Raw genomic sequence first — 18,536 nt, forward strand, 5'->3', positions numbered from 1 at the left:
ATAACACACATACTTAAATATGTGCTATACAGGTAAGTCAATTCCTTTTGGAGCTGCCAAAATATGCTGCACACATGGTGTAACTTTAAAAAAAAAAAAAAAAAAACACAAAAAAACCAAATTCTGCCAAAACTACCTGACTATAAAAAAAGTTGCCTTTTCAGATTAAGTGTTGTGAATATTAATTTATAATGAAGCCTTTCAATGGTAAAGTTAACCAGCCATCATTTTCCCTGTTCTGTTCTGACTTTCTTATAAAATACATCCAGAACAGCTTTCTCCTTAATTTCTAATTTCAGGTTTTTTTAAAACAGGTTTAGAATTTATTATTGATTAGACATCTCCATGACAAATCTTGCTAGTGTGTACCTCTGCATACAGTTTTACCCCGAACCATCAATTCTGTCAGACTGAAGGTTCACGGGGATCTTATTTTCAAAATGACATCTTTTCCTGTCACATTATTCCGGCATTTTTGTGACTGTCCCTAAAATGCTAGGAAAACTTTAAAAATCTGGAATATCAACTAATGAAACTGAACTACAAAAAATTGCCAAGCATACTTTCTTTCCTTAGAGTACCTAACTTGGAAATACTGGCTTGTGCACACTCAGGATGATTATAACTGTTAATGTTTTGCATTCATTGCTAGTAAGCCAAAGTACAGCACATCATTGACTATCTCCAGTCTAGTGAAGAACTGTGACTCAAAGCCTGATTGGCCTTGCAAGAAATGGAGAGAGTTCAAAATAAAAACCCAGAAGGCTCCCTTACATTGTATAACAGCAATGTGTTTTCCGTCTGAATTGAACTTGGACTAAATTGTGATTTATTCTGAGGAACAGGCTACAGATAAGTAAAAAAGTCATCTGGAAACCTTCCTTCCCAAATGGTGGCTTTCTGGAAGGTCCTTCACTTAGAAGTAATTTCTGGAAAATTTCTTGATTAATAAGAGCGTGCAAATAAACTTCAAAATGATGGCTTTGTTATTGCTTTGGCACAATATGTTAACAACACGGTGAGCTCTGCCAAACTGTGAGTGCTCTTTCAGGCGGATTATGTCCTTGTTTACATATCCAGCTGCACTGAGGCCATGTCCATGGTGGTGCTCGAACAATGTCCCCAGTGGGGGTGCCCATTAGGGGAGGGTATACTAACTGCCATTTACTTTGTTTAAATTGAGTGAGAATGCACAGCGGTCCTCTGATCTTGGGGGGAAAGTGTTGGAATCCTGCACTTTCTTAATTCTGTTTGGGTTTGTTTAATGGGGATGTTTGGACTGCTCAAAAAAATTGCAGTCCACGAGACTGCAGTCCGCGAGATTGCTCTGAGAAACCACTTTGAGGTATTTCACGGGCTCTGTATGGAAGTGAGCATAAAGCATAAATACCCAGCTAAGTGTCATGTTATAAAGCCATTTACACTGTACTCCTTAATAAGGATTACATAGGTGAGTAAAAGTTTATAGCATACCCTTCTTAACTAGGCATGGGCCTTCTCTTTGTTTTGTTTCTCCTTGCTTTTGGAAGGAGGTGGGCTTAATGCGCATGTTTGTGCATGTGTCCTCCTGGACCTTTCCAGTTCCTTCATGAGAATGTGGATGGCGAATAACTAAATGAAACATAAGTGAGGTTTTTTTCTACATGCTTGTAATTTATATTTAAGGAAAGCAGGTAAGTGGTTAAAAGAAGGGCAATCAAATCAGTAACTCTACTGCAGAAATATGGTAATTTTACAGTACTGTGCCTATAAACTGTTACTGCTTTCATTTTTCAGTTCCTTACAGTTTTCTACTCTCGAATATGAAAATTTATAATGGTGAACTTCATTAGGTAGCAGGCTGAAAATTACTAAGCCAGGGTTATGGTTCAAAAACAGTGCAGCTGAAATGAAGGATTCCCTAGGAAAAAAACAGGGATTTTGTATCCTCCAGTAGGTGTTCAAATGTATTTAGATTGTTTTTCCTTTTCAAATATCTGGGTCTGCTTTTTGCCACTACACATGAAAAGCTTAGATGATGAAGTTGTTTAGGTGATGTAGTGAATTACTCCTAAGGCACAGACATATTCAGTTCCCAACTAAACAATGACGAAATACTATAAAGTTTTTTAGATGTTCATGAACATTGCTGTCAGCAGCAGACTTGGGATGAAATCCTGGCTTCAGTGAAGTGAACTGCATATCTCTCACTGACTTCAGCAGATTCTCCTTTCCCCACTTCTCCCCTCTGCAATCATTTAACAACATATCATTAAGACTTGGCTTGAAAACACTTCCTCATCCCCACTACTCTATCAAACCACTTGTAGCCCCAATGATTATAAGTGTTTCTTTCTTTCTGGTCTACATGGATCTCATAAAAACAAAAAGGAAAAAGCACTGGGTTTTTTTCATTGTCCCTGAGAAATGTGCTTCTTTCTTATAAAAGTACTGGATATTTGCCAAGATCTTTCTTTTCTAGCAAATTATTTACATGGAGCTTAGGTCTGGATTGTTCAACTGTCCTCCTCCATGGAGGACACAACCTCTTGTCAGAGGAGTGCCAGGCTTCAAATAACAGGTCTTCAGGAAGACCAGCAACATCTCTCACGTTGGATTAGGAAGTGACAAGAGTCTGTGGCACCACAAAAGTGCATCACAGTGCCCAAACTGTGGGGAGTCAGAAAGTGAGAACCATGCAGGCTCATGTCTGTAGGGTATCTTTGCAAAAGAGCAGGGTTCATCTCAAGAAGATTCAAATGCCATTCAGTGTCCTTTCCAAGCAACAGAAGCATCAAGATTGCTGATTATAGATCTCTTGCTCTTTACATGCATTTCTTGATGTGTCCCATACTGTGTTTTACGTTACAGAATTACTGACACACAGAGAATCCAATCCTTTTCCAGCCTTGTGGACTTCCCTGGCAATTTTTGCGAAAGGATTAGGGCTGGATTCTACTCTTGCTGTGTGATCAAGAGGCTTGGGATACAGGCTGTAGACACAATATCCCCTCCTAGTGAAGTAACAGTTAGTTTATTGTTTCTCCCAGTGTGAATGATTAGTACTTTCTGTTCTCCATGCTAGAATATCCTAATTCTAGCTTTGACATTAGGTAGAAAAGCATTTACCTTCCTTTTGGGATTAGGTTTCAATTTTCATAGTGTCATACAAAGAGATGATGTATTCACTAAAATTTCCTAGAACCACTCTTAATTGGGAAAGCAATCATCCTTTCAGTACAAGAAAGATAGACCCACAAATCTTGATTTTATATTCAAAATATGAATCAGTTGGTAGTGAAGACAAGGTGATGATGATGTTGCCCAACACGACAGCTGGCAGAAGATAATGGAAGAGTGGTTGAAAGGCAAATAAGCCTGCTCAGGCTCAAACAGCAACAAAACTGTTGGCCTTCTTGCAGATCTAACATCATTACTGACTTATGAAAGATGGAAAGTAAAAATCTCATCAGTCAGGGACTGGGGGTCATGGTTTCCAGCCTTTTAACAGCAGTGTCTCCCTCTGAAATGTTTTCCATGTCGATATCCGCTCACTGTCTACCCCATCCCTTCACCTTGACTCTGGGGTTTCTTCCAGCTCTTCTTTAGCCCCGCGAATGCAGGTGGTTGATCTGATCCGCCCATCTGGGCCTAGGTGGCTCTACCCAGGACTTTGGGCATGTTTCAGCCCTTTGCTGCTTAGAGCCTGGGTTTCAGCAGAGGTTGTTTGTGTGACTTGCCCATAGGAAGCTCTTGCCTCACCAATTCATCGGCTGCGTAAGAGCTGTGGTAGGATTATTCCCTCAGGTAGTGGTTATGGCTCATTTGTCAGTTTGAATTTAAATACCAATGGTATAAAGGATCTTTCAGTATTTACGCTGCACCACATTGAAGGGCAAGCCACCAGTTAATCTATATCGAAGGACAGACCTTTACGAAACCCAGCTACAGGAGGACAGCTGTCTCGGTGAAAGGGGGTTAAGCCTTTCTCATTGACTATAATCTTACCCAGACTGACTAAAAGCTGTTAATTGTGTGTCTCCTACATCATCTGAGAGGAGCTAGGCTTCTCCTGCCCTTGAGCAAGCTGACAAGCAGAGGTCTGAGCAAGACGCCTGAGGACTGATGGTTCAGGGTGACATCAACAACTCTTTGACCTTTGCAGGTGGTCCACCATGGCCAGGAGTAAGGATTGCTTTTATGCCTGACTGCAGTAGTATAAGATATGTTTAATATTGACAGGCTTGTTTCAGAATAGAAGTTTTCTTGGAAATCCCTTAGGATTCTGCTGATGTTTTATGAGCTCAAGTCCTCACAGGCAGAAAAAAAAAGAAGGTAGAAAACAAAGTAATTTAAAGATTAATTGCTAATAGTGTGATACTTGACAGTAGCAAATAAATAGTTTGCTTTATATCTCCCTGCTTGCCTCACTAACTACACAAATACAACAAAACCTTCTAATAATGTGTAATATCTGGGGAGATGGCATTTTACTGGGATTGCACAGCTCAGCGAAACCCAGCCTTACTCTTCAATACTCAACATCTCTTCTGTCTCTTCTGATTGCAAAGGGTAAACTCATTTAATCAAGAATCCCCCACCAAGTATCTTACATTTTATGGCCTCATGCAACACTTCCTGTACCATGTGCCACATCCTATGAAGCCGTAGCAAGCGAACCAAACTCACCCTCCAGAGATGTTCCTTTTGCAACTTCAGCCTGCAGGGTGGATGCTAGAAAATACTGTGATCTTCTCTGCAAGTGTGGGCCGAGATCCTGCAAACAGATGTGCATATGGAGACAAGAATTTGTACAAAAAAAATGCTCTCTCCCCAGAGTGTGAACCCAAGAGATTTTCATAGATTTAAGATTTCTGGTGATTATGGCCTCAGGCTCCTGTTTGCACTGCTCACGTTTACTCATTCTCTGTCCTTAAAAAAAGGCAAAGGAGACCATTCATCCAGCACTGACTCACCAGCACAAGTACTATAATTCACTGAAAACTCTGCCAAGCATTGGTATTTAAAAAAAAAAAAAAAAGAGTCCAACTGAAATAAAAAAGTGGAGTAATGAGCTTCCTTCTCCTACTTGAGTAGGTGCACAAGTTTATAGAGCGAGTTTTAAATATAAACATTGCAGCAATGGGAGTTTTAATGGAAGAAAGCTTTGATTCTCCTTTATTTGGACTGTACTTTTGCCACCATATTTCTAGCTACTCCTCAAAGTGATGGAAGATGTATGAGATGTGAGGGTGTCATACATTTTCGGGAGGGAACTGGTGTCCCTACTGCTCACAAAGGCAGTGCACCGGTACTAACCACAAACGTGCTCACCCAGCTGCCCTGCCAGCTGGAAAAAAAGGTGTTAAGCAGCAGCTGTCAAGCTACAAAGGAAAGTGTGTTCTTAGACTGGGAGAAATAAAAATTGTTAATAAAATCCCAGCACAAAAAACATCTCTTCAAGGATTCCCAACTCACTTCCTTGAAACTCTTTCAACATTTTTTGCTTTATCAGATTGAGGTCAATTTATTATTCAACCACTGCCTTCGTGTACTGAACCAAAAACTAAAAAAGTTAATTCATTTCTCCTAATATTGCCAGGAATCCTTCTGGTCAGACTAGGTCTCTGATGTCAAGGAGGAGGCTGTACCATTTGGGTGGTACTAATTGGAGTGAGGCAGCCCCCTTTGTGCGCCCCAATAAATCTGCTCATGTCAGCTGAGGGGCTGTTAGCAGTTGAGTTTGCATGTCGAGGCCCAGATTTTGGCAGGTACGCTCTATTGCAAATATTAGTAGTTAAGCATCTAACTACTCAATTGCATGTATAATTCAGGCAGGTGCATGTATAATTCAGGGAGTTCGCTATCCAAGAGACTTTCTAATTTTTGTTCCCTGTGGTGTTCATGAGTACAACATTATGGACGTTTTTTTTTTTTTTATTGGTGGTGAAAAATTTGCTGCAAGGAAATGATGTTGGGATGAAGCCCATCTGAAAATCTGTTCCCCAGTGTTTCAGTATACAAATGTAGATGTTAATGTACTGCTCTGTTTTCAAACCTTGGAGCCTGATTCACTGCTGTATTACACCAATATGAAATCAATCACATTGTGCTGATACACAACCGGATTAACCCAGAGGTGAATGAAGCTTATTATTTGCAAGTGCCACTTGCCAAAGCAAAAACTATCCATGAAGAAAAAAATGTCCTTACCACCTATACGGAAATTTGGAATTTTTAATGGCTAAAATATGAATAAGAAAGTTAGACTGCATTTCTATATCACTTTGTTTTTACAGTATAAAATTTCCAGAATATGATGAAGAATATATACAAGTCCTAGCCAGGTCATAATTTAGCATAAAATAAAACAAGACATTTAATCCTGGGGAAAAAAAATGAGAATGGTAGAACTATCAAACTATGTGTGCAATTTCCTTGTGCTCAAATTGCATTTTCTCCCTTCAGTGTTATACGGAACAGGGTCTTGCCCTCTAGATTAGAGACTTTTGCATTAGAGGAAACTAGGTTATGTCTTCCACTGTCAGAGATAGAAATTATGAGCTGGAGTGCATTTTAGCCAGTCACTCTGAAAAATGTTAGCCCAAGGGGGTAATAATTAGAACTGTTTTTGTCAGGTGACTGCATTTTAAGCAGTGATGTGTCTGAGAATCTAGCTGAGGGGTTTAATATAAATATAAATATTTTTTTTCAGTCAGCACTGTTGCCAGGATTTTTTTCTTTCAGATTTTTTTTTTTTTTATTTCAAAAGTAAGCACTTTTCAGAAATTATCTACTAAAATGTAATACCGCTTAGCATTATGGTGACCTGATAATATTATTTTCTTCAGAAACCAATAATTCAGTGCAGTCTGTGAAGTTCATACGTATAGTGATAAACTAGCCCATTATTTCTTATATTCTCAAGCACATACGCATAGAAAATGCATGCAAATAAACAATACCTTATGATTTTTTCCCCTAAAAATGTAAAATACCTCCAATTTAATGTAATGGTCTTAATTCACAATAAGAAAATAAGCACTGAGCAAGAGAAGATATCAGAATTAGTGTCTTAATGATAAATAGTTTTGCTGTTCTTTTGAAAACGATGTTTGTTTCTGATCATTGTCCCTAGATGAAGGGAGAAGCAGGACCAAATTTTGGGAGTGGGTGGTTGTTCTGGTGCCGAACTTGAGTTTGAAGTGACGAACAAGTACTGAGGTCAGATGTTGTGATCCTGTAGGTGGGAGTGGATGGCTCCTATTTGGGCAGGGGTGTTCACCCACACAGAGCAATTCCCAGGGCTGAAGGCTCAGCATACTCATCATGAAATCCCCCATGCATTGCAGGAAGGACTAGAAACTGCTTCATTTCTTTTGTTAAGCATTTACATAAAGATGGAAGTGCTTTAATTGATGGCAAGAGCTTTGTTCTTGTTTTAATAAAACCTCTCAGTCTTTGATTACCAAACTTACTACTGAATAATTCATTTACTTTTCCTTTTTCCATCTTGTGGGTATTTAAGAAGTTGTGCTGACGTGAAGACAGCTCCTAGCCTGGAACTGCTCTCTGCTAAAGCTAACAGAGAGGATTTAATGATATCGCTGGCTCCATGCCAGGCTCTAAATATTGCAGATCAGTTCTAAAAGAGGGATCAACTAGGAGTCTGGACTGGTGAAAACAAATCTGAAACCATGGCCCATAGGTTTTTATCACTTGAGAAATTCCAATCCCATGGGCCCTGCCCACGCGAATGTTACAGCTTCACTTTGCAGACGGGATGGTCAGATTCCCTGGCTCAATGTAAAAACATTCATTAAATTCTTTCCCCCCAAAAAATAAAAACTAAATAGTAAATAATAATTTCAACATCGTGCAGAGGAGGTGTGGAATATAGACTAGGTCTCTATATTTCAGTGTACCTATTTGCCTCTTCTGCCTGCATAGGCAGGATTCGACTCGTTCCTAAACAAAGTGCATGGGCCAAATCCTTTCTGCATTACTCCTGGGAACAGTCCCATCAGTTTCAATAGGTTTCTTGTTTGCTTAGAATGAACAGGATTTGCCTTTATGTCATTTCTATAGACAGGTAAAGATTTTGTGTATTAAATTTGATATAGTCAATTAATTATGTTCCTACTATACATACGAAAATATGTCTTTTATATTCATTATTTATTTAGAATCGGAGTTATTAGTTGTTAGTTTCTGAATCATTAGCAGATTAGTTAAACAAACTAAGCTTACACCTAAATATGCATATACAACATATGTATTGTTATTACTAAAAATGAAAAAGAAGTCCAGCTCTGGGATTAGTGTAAACTGTTATTCAGGTTCGTATTTTGTTTTCAAAATATTTTTAAACATGTTAACGGCATCATACTTCTAAACCTTTATTCACTCAGGTTTATAAATTTGCTTCCTCATACAGAGACATAGAATCAATTTAAATATGAATGCCTTTCCTTCCTTTCTTCTTTTTTTAAATAAGTGCTATAATAGACCTACCAAGGTTAATATTTGTCCTTGCACCTTCAATGAGTCCATGGTTAGAATGTTTTTTATTGCTCTGCCATAGCTAAAATTGCTTAGTCCATGCTATCTATAAGACACATCATTTTTCAAACGAAACTTCCAAGTTTCATCAGAAAAGAGCATATCACACCTGATGCAAAGTGTATGAGTATTAAAATACAGGGAACATATGACAAACCACCTTTAGAGAAATAACCTCACATTTTATAAAAGACGATAAAACCTTTGTTTAGGAAAATATAAAAAATGCCAGCCTAGTTCTCCTGAAAGCTTAAGTGTTTTGTTCTGTTAACCCCAAGCAATTTAATTACTTTAATAAATGTACATACATGCATATAGCTGTTGAAATAGTCTTTATTTAGGCCAAGGGATTTTATAGGGAAATGTAAATTTTCTGTAATAGTTGAATGTTGCCTTTTAGTAAAGGAACAAGGTGGGACACACCAGGTTGTAATAGGACATAGCATCTGAACGAGAAAGGGAAATTTTGTGCATTGTTTCAGACAAAGGTATGTGTGTCTATGAAATGCTGATAGAAATCATTCCTTTTGGGGTTTCCAATCTTTATGTCAGTCCATTCTTTGGCACTGGCGTACAAATTAAGATTAGCAAACAGACGCACTGGAGAATCACATCAGCCTTGCTTCATTGATATGTTCAATAGCAAGCTAATTCTTGAAAGAAATTAGGTTTGTGTCTGAAACATTTAGTGGGATTTCTAGCCTATTGGTAAGGGTTTCTGAAGCTTGCCCCACAAAGCCATGTCCTCACTGCCACTTTCTCTCTGGAGATGGAAACCAAGGAAGGGGTTTACTGAAAGAACTACAGCTTTGCTCCAGAGGGTTTTCTATCCCAGGACTTCTACCATCTTTATCAGGCCATATTCCTGGCCCAGGATCATCTCCTCTGGTCCAGACGATGTTCCTAATATGAAGAAGTTTACAAAATGTATATGGATGTTTTGGTACATTATAAGAAAGTGTTATTTTGTTATGACTAGTTATTAGCCATAGCTGGAACACCTTCTAAGCATAGTTTAAGCACTTTACATCCTCAAAGAACTACAAAACAGTCAGTGTCCTTGCAAAACACTCACATGGTATTTAACGTTATCTCTACAGGATACATAGAGTGAAATGTTTCGTGGTTTACATGCAATGGAAGTCAAGGCACGGACAGATGTTTGTGTAGTTAGGGGTGTCACTCCACTTAGATGTTTGTCATTGGCTGGGAACTAGAAGTAGTTCCCTCTATATGTCAGTCAGAAGTTTAGGACATATGAACTATTATTTATCCACTACAGCAGACCCCAAGGTAATTCACCTTTTTGAGGAGTTTGAGCTAACACCACTGACTCCATGCTGAAGCAAATGAGGAGCATTCACATGTCTCCATACTCTGGGGAATGCCATCTTCCAGCAAAGGACTACTAACAAGCAAGTGAGAATCTCCAACAACTCCACGTTTTTTGCCAGGGAAATGTACTTAAGTTCTCACTGTCAACATTCAAAAAGCAACACAAATGTCCTCCTTGTCTCACAGCTCTTTCCTTATCTCTCTGTATACCGGTGATAAATGATTATGAGTTGTCTTCATCACTGATCTTAGCAAAAACTCCCTCATACTTTCTGTCTTTGGTCAATTCTTCATACCCAACAATATTACTGATACCAGTGTGTTTGTAATTCACTGATACTTCCTGGATTACTCCAGTCCGTTAATCGGAGTCTACAGCGAACACAAATACAAAATATAACTGGATGGAGTACATGTACATCTCATTTGCTGATCACAGCTCAGAGACTGGGATCTTTCGCTGGGCTCCTCTTGCTGGTGTAGAACTTCTACAGACCCACCCTATGGCACTTGCGGGAGTATAGAAGGTTTAAGAGACAACTCTCGTCAATAATGAAAAGGGTAATTTCAGGCATAGCTTTAACAATATGTCAACCCTCAGTTTCAGGAGGTTGTCCTTCCTTTTCATAAAACTAACATTAACTGTTGTAATACATTTGTCTATTCTTTTCCTCTTCTTTTCACAAGTACAGGGAGTGGAATGAAGGTTCACATTCTTATTTGTCCAGTTATCATACAAACCTACTGTTTTCTGATGTACGCAACTTGCACAAATTTAAAGAAACACTGTTGAAATGTGATCCCCCTTTAAGGGTTCTTAGGCCTTTATAAATTCAAGGTATGTGCCAAGTCTTTATGTGAATTTTCTCATAGCAAAGACTTCAGTACTTGCTCTGTTAGAAAAAAAAACAGTAAATAAATAAATGCCCAGATGCTCACAATTAATCCTACCCTAACAACCAGTGTGTGCCCAATTAAAGACATTAGCTAAAGAACAAAGTTGCCTTGTCAAGGTTGTTATGAGAGTGAGTTAAAACCCCATGCTACTATTATGAGAAATGCAGTCATTTGTACATCAGGGGGTGTTAAGCTGGCAAGTGCTTTAGGATCTACTGGGATGAGAGGTGCTGTAATTGAGAAAACAGTGAAAAATGAGGCAAATGTGGGATTTGCAAGGAAAAGAGAAATTATTTTCTTGCCGATGTGAAGAGACTGTCATGAATTGTGCCTACTAACATATAAACGGAAGGTGAAGCAAGAAGAAAATCTGTATTAGTACACAGAAGTACCCTTCTAGTGACTGCAATGAACTTTGTCGTCACTTACAACACAGAAAATAAAAGAGAAGGTTACCTAGAAAAAAATTAGAATTTGGCCACCCCAGAAAATGGGCTATTGCAGAAAAACATGCAAATATGATTCTTCACAGATTGTACTGCTTTGAGCAGGTCCCAGGTTTCTCACTCCATAGGCAATCCCATCACAAAACAACAAAAAAACAAAACAAAACAAAACAAAAATCTATTTTCTTACCTGAAGTCATGATTCAACAATGAGAAGAAAGTCTTTATCTTGAACAAGTTTGTGAAAAGTGGAACTAATACATCATTGTGGTCTTCTGGCTCTTCCCAAACTGGCATGCCTCAGCAGCTGGTTTTGTGGGTTCAGTTTCAGGTTTCAACAGAAAGCTACAAAGAATCTCAGATTGTGAACTGATGCTTTCATTACACAGAATCTGTTGATGTGGATTTCATGACGGTTTGTGGTAACATGGTTTGGGCTGGATTTTTTTACAGCCTTTTCAGTAGAAAGGTATGACCTTGCTTGAACTTGATTTAATTTTGTAGCTAGTTTGATACCTATGTGTTTCTAAGTCCTGGCCTTTCCTAATGTTAACAGTTGTTAGACTTTCATGAACTTATCTGCTTGAAACAGATTTCCAAAATATTTGAAAAAAACCAACAGCAAAACATACAAAAATAGTAAAGAAAATGTCACTTTATTAAGTTTTCACTCTAATTTGGGTGGTGCCTTCTTCACCTCAAACATGTCACATTTACTGGTCCTTATTTATGAGTAAAAGTCTACACATAATATACTAAATAAATGAGGACTGACCCCTTCCACATAATTTGTGGCTTCTTTACACCTATTGTTTTTGAACACCAATCACCATGATCTCCAAGATCACCATTAATTAAAATGCAATTGAACATTATAAGAAGGTCTGAAGGCCATATCCAGAATCTTTGACTCTTATTTTACACTTAGGACCTAGTCCTTTTTAGTTTTATGTACAGGACCAATCAATAATAATCTGCTAAGTTATTCTTATAGCTATTGCTATCATTTATAAAAAGTCCTGCTCTTAACACTTTACACTTAAGACTGAGTTACAACACTATGGGAAGGACAAATGACTGACTGCCTTCCAATCTGGTCCAAAAGGAAAAAATTTTCCAAAATGTTCAGGTTACAAATCTTCATATTTCCCTCCCTATGCTGGGCCTTCAGATGAGGGAAAATTGCATTTAAATGAATGAGCAGTGCTTGGCTGGAGATGTGCATCATTGCTTGCACTTGTGGAATTCAACCATTGGTTTGTGCAAGGGACGTTTAGCACAGCACGGACCACAGGATCCAGGCTTCTGTCTCTTCACTCAGCTACTTCTACGTTTAAATCTTCATGCAGCACTTTGCTCTAGTAGCGATTTTTTGCAAGGCTAGGGAAGAACAAGGGCTTGGTCAAAACAGGTCACAGTGACAGAATGAAGTTGTGGACTGGAAGGCTTGGCATGAGCAACTAAGTAAGCGAGAGGGAATGTCACTCTGCTTTCCTTATGCACTTTACACTCCTTTAACTTTAGAGGAGTGTGCTCTAACCCTGCCGTGGCATTTGGCAAGAAGGAAAATGTGTCAGAGAATCTCCCTCTCTCTCCCCTAGATTTTATATTTGCTTTTTGTTTGTTTTTTTTCTTTTTAAGTGAAATAAGAGTCATTTAGGCACAGAGGTATGTTTTTTCTTCTGTATCTGACAGTAGGTTTATAATGAGAGCTTTGTGATACTTTTGGATTTCTTTTTGTAGTATTACTAAGATGAACTAATAAAGAGAAACACTTGCTCAGCCTGTGATGATGCTGTGGAAGTTCAATGCATGATACCTCTGAGACCAAGCATCTTGCAAGACCCACATAGGACTGGCTGGGTACATGCAAACAAGACTTCTAATTATCCAAACATATATACTTCTAATTATCCAAACATATATAATCCAAAGATGTTTGTCAAACGAATATTCTGTCTTGAACTCAAAGGTTTGTGCAAATCATCCACTCTCAGGAAGCATGAGGAAACACTAATAGGTAACAAATTCACTCACTGTGTCTAGTGGCGCATCTATGAGACTCAGCGGACGGCAGCCTTGATTTAGGATGTCAATACTTATATTCCCTTTTATTTGGTGCTGAATAGTATGACCTAAAATAACAAAAACTGGCATAGGCATTCTGCATCTGGTCCTTCTCTATTCAGCTGTCTTCATTTCAGCCAGAACTTAAAAATAACAAAAACAACTTTTCTTTAAAAGGACATCTTAGCTGTTTTGCCTCTATATACGGTTACTTTTCAGATTGTTTTAATCTGGTGGATAAGGTCAGCTAGACCCTGAGCTATATATTTTAAATGTTCCGCTCTTTAGTTGAAAACTATTCATAATTTGTGTTGTGTTCACACAACTATGTGCAAGCTCTCCACTGTGCTGATGATGGTAGTTTATCTGCAATTCTCTTCCCACTGTTCTGTTATCCCAGCATTTTTTCAGGTTGCTGTTTTATATAAATTTGACTCAACAGTAGTTTTTCTTGGCTATGCAAGACGTAGCCATCCAGGATGCAGAGCTTTATTCCAGGACCTCAGCTGACATTGTAGATGACATTGAAACAAAAGTACTGGAGTCACTAAAACAGAACAATATTGACTGGAGCTGTAGAATAAAATCCCTGAATGGACCCAATGCAAGATCTTGTATTAGAATATAGATACTAATTTGGGGAACATGGTGGGATATGGACTGGTTATTCCATAAGGTTCGAGGCTTCTACAGCAGTGACATAAAAAAGACAATCCTAATAGCGAAGCAGATATTCTTCACAAATAATTTTCAGAATAGCTAGTAATAAAGCTAAAAATTCCTTAGAATCAATGGAAATTTCCATTTAATATTTAAGCCGAGGGTTTGGTTCTGGACGAAGCAGTTATTCAACACCCTCAGCTGTATAAAACCATGATTCTAAATCAGATGAAGGGTAATTGTGCCCAAGCATCTAATGGACTTATTTAAACAGCACAGCAAAACAAGAGGGTGTTAGTTATGGGGGCTTTTCTTGTTTTTTTTTTTTTTTTTCAAATTGTGCTAATAAAATCTTAAGAAGCCTTTTATCCCATAAAAGGTTATGTTTTCATACATGCTGTTTATGCTTTCAAAAGGGACAGTATGCAAGTCCAGATACTTCATCATATAGGAAGCACTTAAAACATCCAAGGCTGCCTCTGAAACGAGCTTTCAAGAGCAAGAAGTTTTGCCAATCCCATTTGAATTTTTCTTGAGGAAAGTGCCCTTTTATTAACACCCTCCTCTCTCCTGGAGTGGGTAAAAATGGCCTCAGTATTCTCATGGGAAAAATGAAAATTCCCCCAAAGCCTTGGAAGATATAGCAAAAAACAGTGCTTCTTGCCAAGAATAAAATTGAGCAAGTCTGAAATGTTTAGAGCTTCTGATTAAACCTTCAGTGGTATGTTTCTCTTAGACAAAGCATTTGTCATAAGTAGCATGTCTGCTAGAGTATGATTTATGCCACTGGACTGAAATTGGCTGAATAATTTATGCTGTTTATTGTTCAGTAAAGATTTTTCAAAAAAAAGTAGAACAAGCAGTGTGAAAAAATGGGAGATAGACAAAAGTATATATTGAGGAATGTTGGTAGTCTTAAGGAAAAAAAAAAATTGTTTTCTACATTTAAAGTTAATAAAGTGAATCCAAGAGGAAGGCGCGCCTTACCTTACAGACAGTTCTAATAGGTGAACATTGTCAGCATTTTCAATGAAACCAATTGGCTAAAAAAAGCTACCAAATAAGTGTGAAATGAGGTGAAATTACTATTGAAACACTTTCTTTTAAGGTACTTTGCTTTGTTCCTTGCAGTGCCTTGCAGCAAAAAATTTAATTTAAATACTGAAAATGGAAAGGCAGCTATATTGATTTAAATTTGCTAAGAAAGTCTCAGAATCTATTTCCTCTTTCTCAGAATAAGTACATAATATATATATAAAGATGTACATGTGAAAAATAGATATTACATATATAATACCTTCAACTTTTCTACTCTTTATGTGTGAATCACAGTTTGTTAGAACCTACCACTATATGTATTAGCATAAAACACATAACTTGAATTGTCAGTTTATAAAATTTTTAGAGTGTATGATTATGTTCCTGCTTTTACTCTAAATTTTTACACAGCTTGTATGATTTATTTTATCTGTTGAAACACTGGTTTTATGTTAGCACCTTTTTTTTAACTTTTTTAACACATAAATTTAATACCCTGAGCCTATTGCAGAGGCAGACTTGTGGACAAAAGGATGGATGGATGGATGGATGGATGGATGGATGGGTGGGTGGGTGGGTGGAAGAGTGTGCAGAAGCGGGGGGGGCAGAAAAAGCATGTCGCTCAATTCAGCTGAAAGTATTTCACTGATAACACACTGTATACTGTGGCTAAAAATATTTGAAATGTTTACAGGCTGCATAATATATATGTTTGACATATTAAGGCAGACTCCTATCAGCTGCTCAGTAACCATTCCAGTGAAACTCCTTAAAAGAAATCAAGCAAAATCACAGCCACCAGTCTGCTGTGCTGTTTCTAATTTGAAGGCATATTCATCTCTGACACACAGCAGATTCCATGCAGGTGGAAGCAAGCCCCTCACTGCTCCTCTCTCTGCCAGTCAAATTATGTCATCAGTGAAGGATCACTGGTTTTTAATGATACGGTGGCCTCCATACTGAGAAGCAGGTCCTCACAGAGCAATATGCATAGCCAATAAAATGGCTGTCACCAAATTACAATTGACACTTAACATCACTAAATCTGCAGTGTAATTCCTTGTGACAGTTGTGTAGGTATATTAGAAGAAAATAATTTACTTCAAACCCAGCATGTAAGACACATTTTCCTGAGTGTAATTCATGTCACATTTACAGTAGCCAAAGCAAGCAGTCTCGAGGCAACCTTAATCTGGGAAGAGATCATAGATACTAACATGTTCATTGAAGTATGATTATTTATGCGTGCAATAAACAAAGCTAGAGCAGTTGTTCATTGTAGGTTTTAATTGTTATTGGGGATTTTAATTGTTATTGGGTTTTAAATGAATATTAGCCTCTTTTGCTTTAGGGATTAAGAAAACTATAAATACAAAGCAACATTTCAAATGGAAAACTGGCATCGGCTGGAAACATCAGACATTTTTCTGGACCAGAAGCCAAATACAGGCATATAATTCCTTACTTTCCCTCCTTGCTCTCCCCGCATAACCCATCGCTGTATGTGAATTTGAATATCTGCATGCTTTAGCATGTATTACAGCATTAGCATGTACTATGGGCATTTAACTCCAGGGATGCTAATAGACACAGGGAACATCAGCACCACAGTGGACTTCCATACCTCTTCTTTCTCTGGGTGATAGTGTTGTTGAACACTAGATAGGAGAGACAAAAACACTATCCTCCGGCTTACCTGTTTTGATACATTCACCAGGAGCAGATTTGTGGGGAGAACCTGCTCTGTCCTTATAAGCATATATAAACGTGACAGAGTTAAAGGTCTTCACTCCTCAGGATGAAGTGGTTTGAATGCCTCACGAAATGGGACTGCAAAAAATTCATTCCAACTTTGTCTCCAGGCAATTCACCTTTGGCCCAGTGATGATATGAGTCTTTCTGCTGATGGGGAAGGTATAATAAGTCAGGTCATGCAGTCTTCAGCAGGCAGAGGCCTATTTGTTAGCAGAACGAAGCAGGTGTAGCATTTTGTGCTAGATTAGCTCATCCCAGCATGAGAATTACCTCACTGGAAGCCCTCAAGGTTACACATGAAATATATGAGGCAGGTGCTCGTTCTGCAAATGGCCCCTGTGTACAGGTAAGTGAGTTTATTTTAAAAACCCAAACATGAGAATATGAATCAACGGATGTGAATTTTCCCCTTCTTACACACCAGCTGAAAAATTGCCTGCAAATGAAAAGGCTGCTGAGGTCTCTGATCACGTGGCTGCCCTCCTACGCCAGAATGCATCAGACCAACATGAAAGTGTCCCTCTTATGCCATCCTTTCCTTTAAAAACCGTCAGACAAAAAGTGAATGCAATTAGAGGCCAGCACTCAAAGCCCTCGCTTCTTTGTCCCATCCACTATCAGACATGAAAAATTAATCAGGAAAACAACCAAAAAACAAAATAAAACAAAACAAAACAAAAACGTGCAGAGTGCAGAACTCTTCCACTGTTCCAAACAAGGCTGAGCAACTGCCCAGGTCTTTCAGCAGTTTCCCAGAAGCTCAGCCCATCTCCTGTGACTGACCATGCCTGGGAAAAGGGTCACTCTGAGGGTATGGCTTAGCTGCTGCTGCTGCTCCCAGCTCATGTCAGTGGAGACAAGGGGCATCCTCAGCCCACCCAGCTGTGTTTGGAAACCCTTTGGAGTGCACCAGATCAGCAAAGATGAACCAGAAATATTCTCCACAGCCACTGACCCTTGAGCACCCCAGTGTCAGCAAAGGAGCTGTTAGGTTTTGGCGGGGTTCTTTTAGGACTGCATCTTTCAGAGCTCATGGAAACCATATGACAGAGGTTCCTTGCAGGGCAGTGGCTGATTTTGAGCATCCTAGGGGTAACATGGGATTCCTGTATTTCAGTGAGGCTGTTTGGTGCTGCAGCCTGAAATGGCTGTCAGCGTAGGCAGCAAAATAGAGGACTCCATGTGTTTTGAAATTAGAAAACAGTGTGGGATGTGGTGGTGGATTTTTTTTCTGTCTAGACGGGCAGACCTGCTTCAGGAAATATTGCTGTTTCCTAACCATCTCTGGAAAAACCTGGTTCCATGGTACTCCAAGGGGAGTTAGTGTAGTGGCATGATCTTGGGAAGAGTTTTATTTTTCCTTCCAGCAAATCACTGGAACAATTTGATGACGCGGATTCTGAAAACAATTTAAGTGGCACAGAATTACAAGTAATGGCACTTTGCAGAAAGTAGTCCTCGGTTCTCAAAGTCAATACCCACTAGGGTCCAAATGTAGTAACTTCTATGGAACATTGCATACCAGAGGAGGGGTTTTTTAATCTGCTGCCTTTGTTGTGTTGAACACAATAGTCCATTGTATTTAAGATTTCATTATAACAGTTATTTTACAGCTGGCTCCACAAACTATCTATGAGCATCTCTTTAGAGCTTTTATAATTCAAATAAGTCAATGCTCCATAATTTACCTGCTTTTTCAGAGCTGCTGAGCAACTGCAACTGGTATTGAATCAATATACAAAAGTGTCCAAGTGATATAAAGAAGGTGAATTTCATTACTTGTATGAATGCAGTTTG

Source organism: Platalea leucorodia, assembly GCF_965183815.1.
Source record: "Platalea leucorodia genome assembly, chromosome: Z".
NCBI classification, from domain to species: domain Eukaryota; kingdom Metazoa; phylum Chordata; class Aves; order Pelecaniformes; family Threskiornithidae; genus Platalea; species Platalea leucorodia.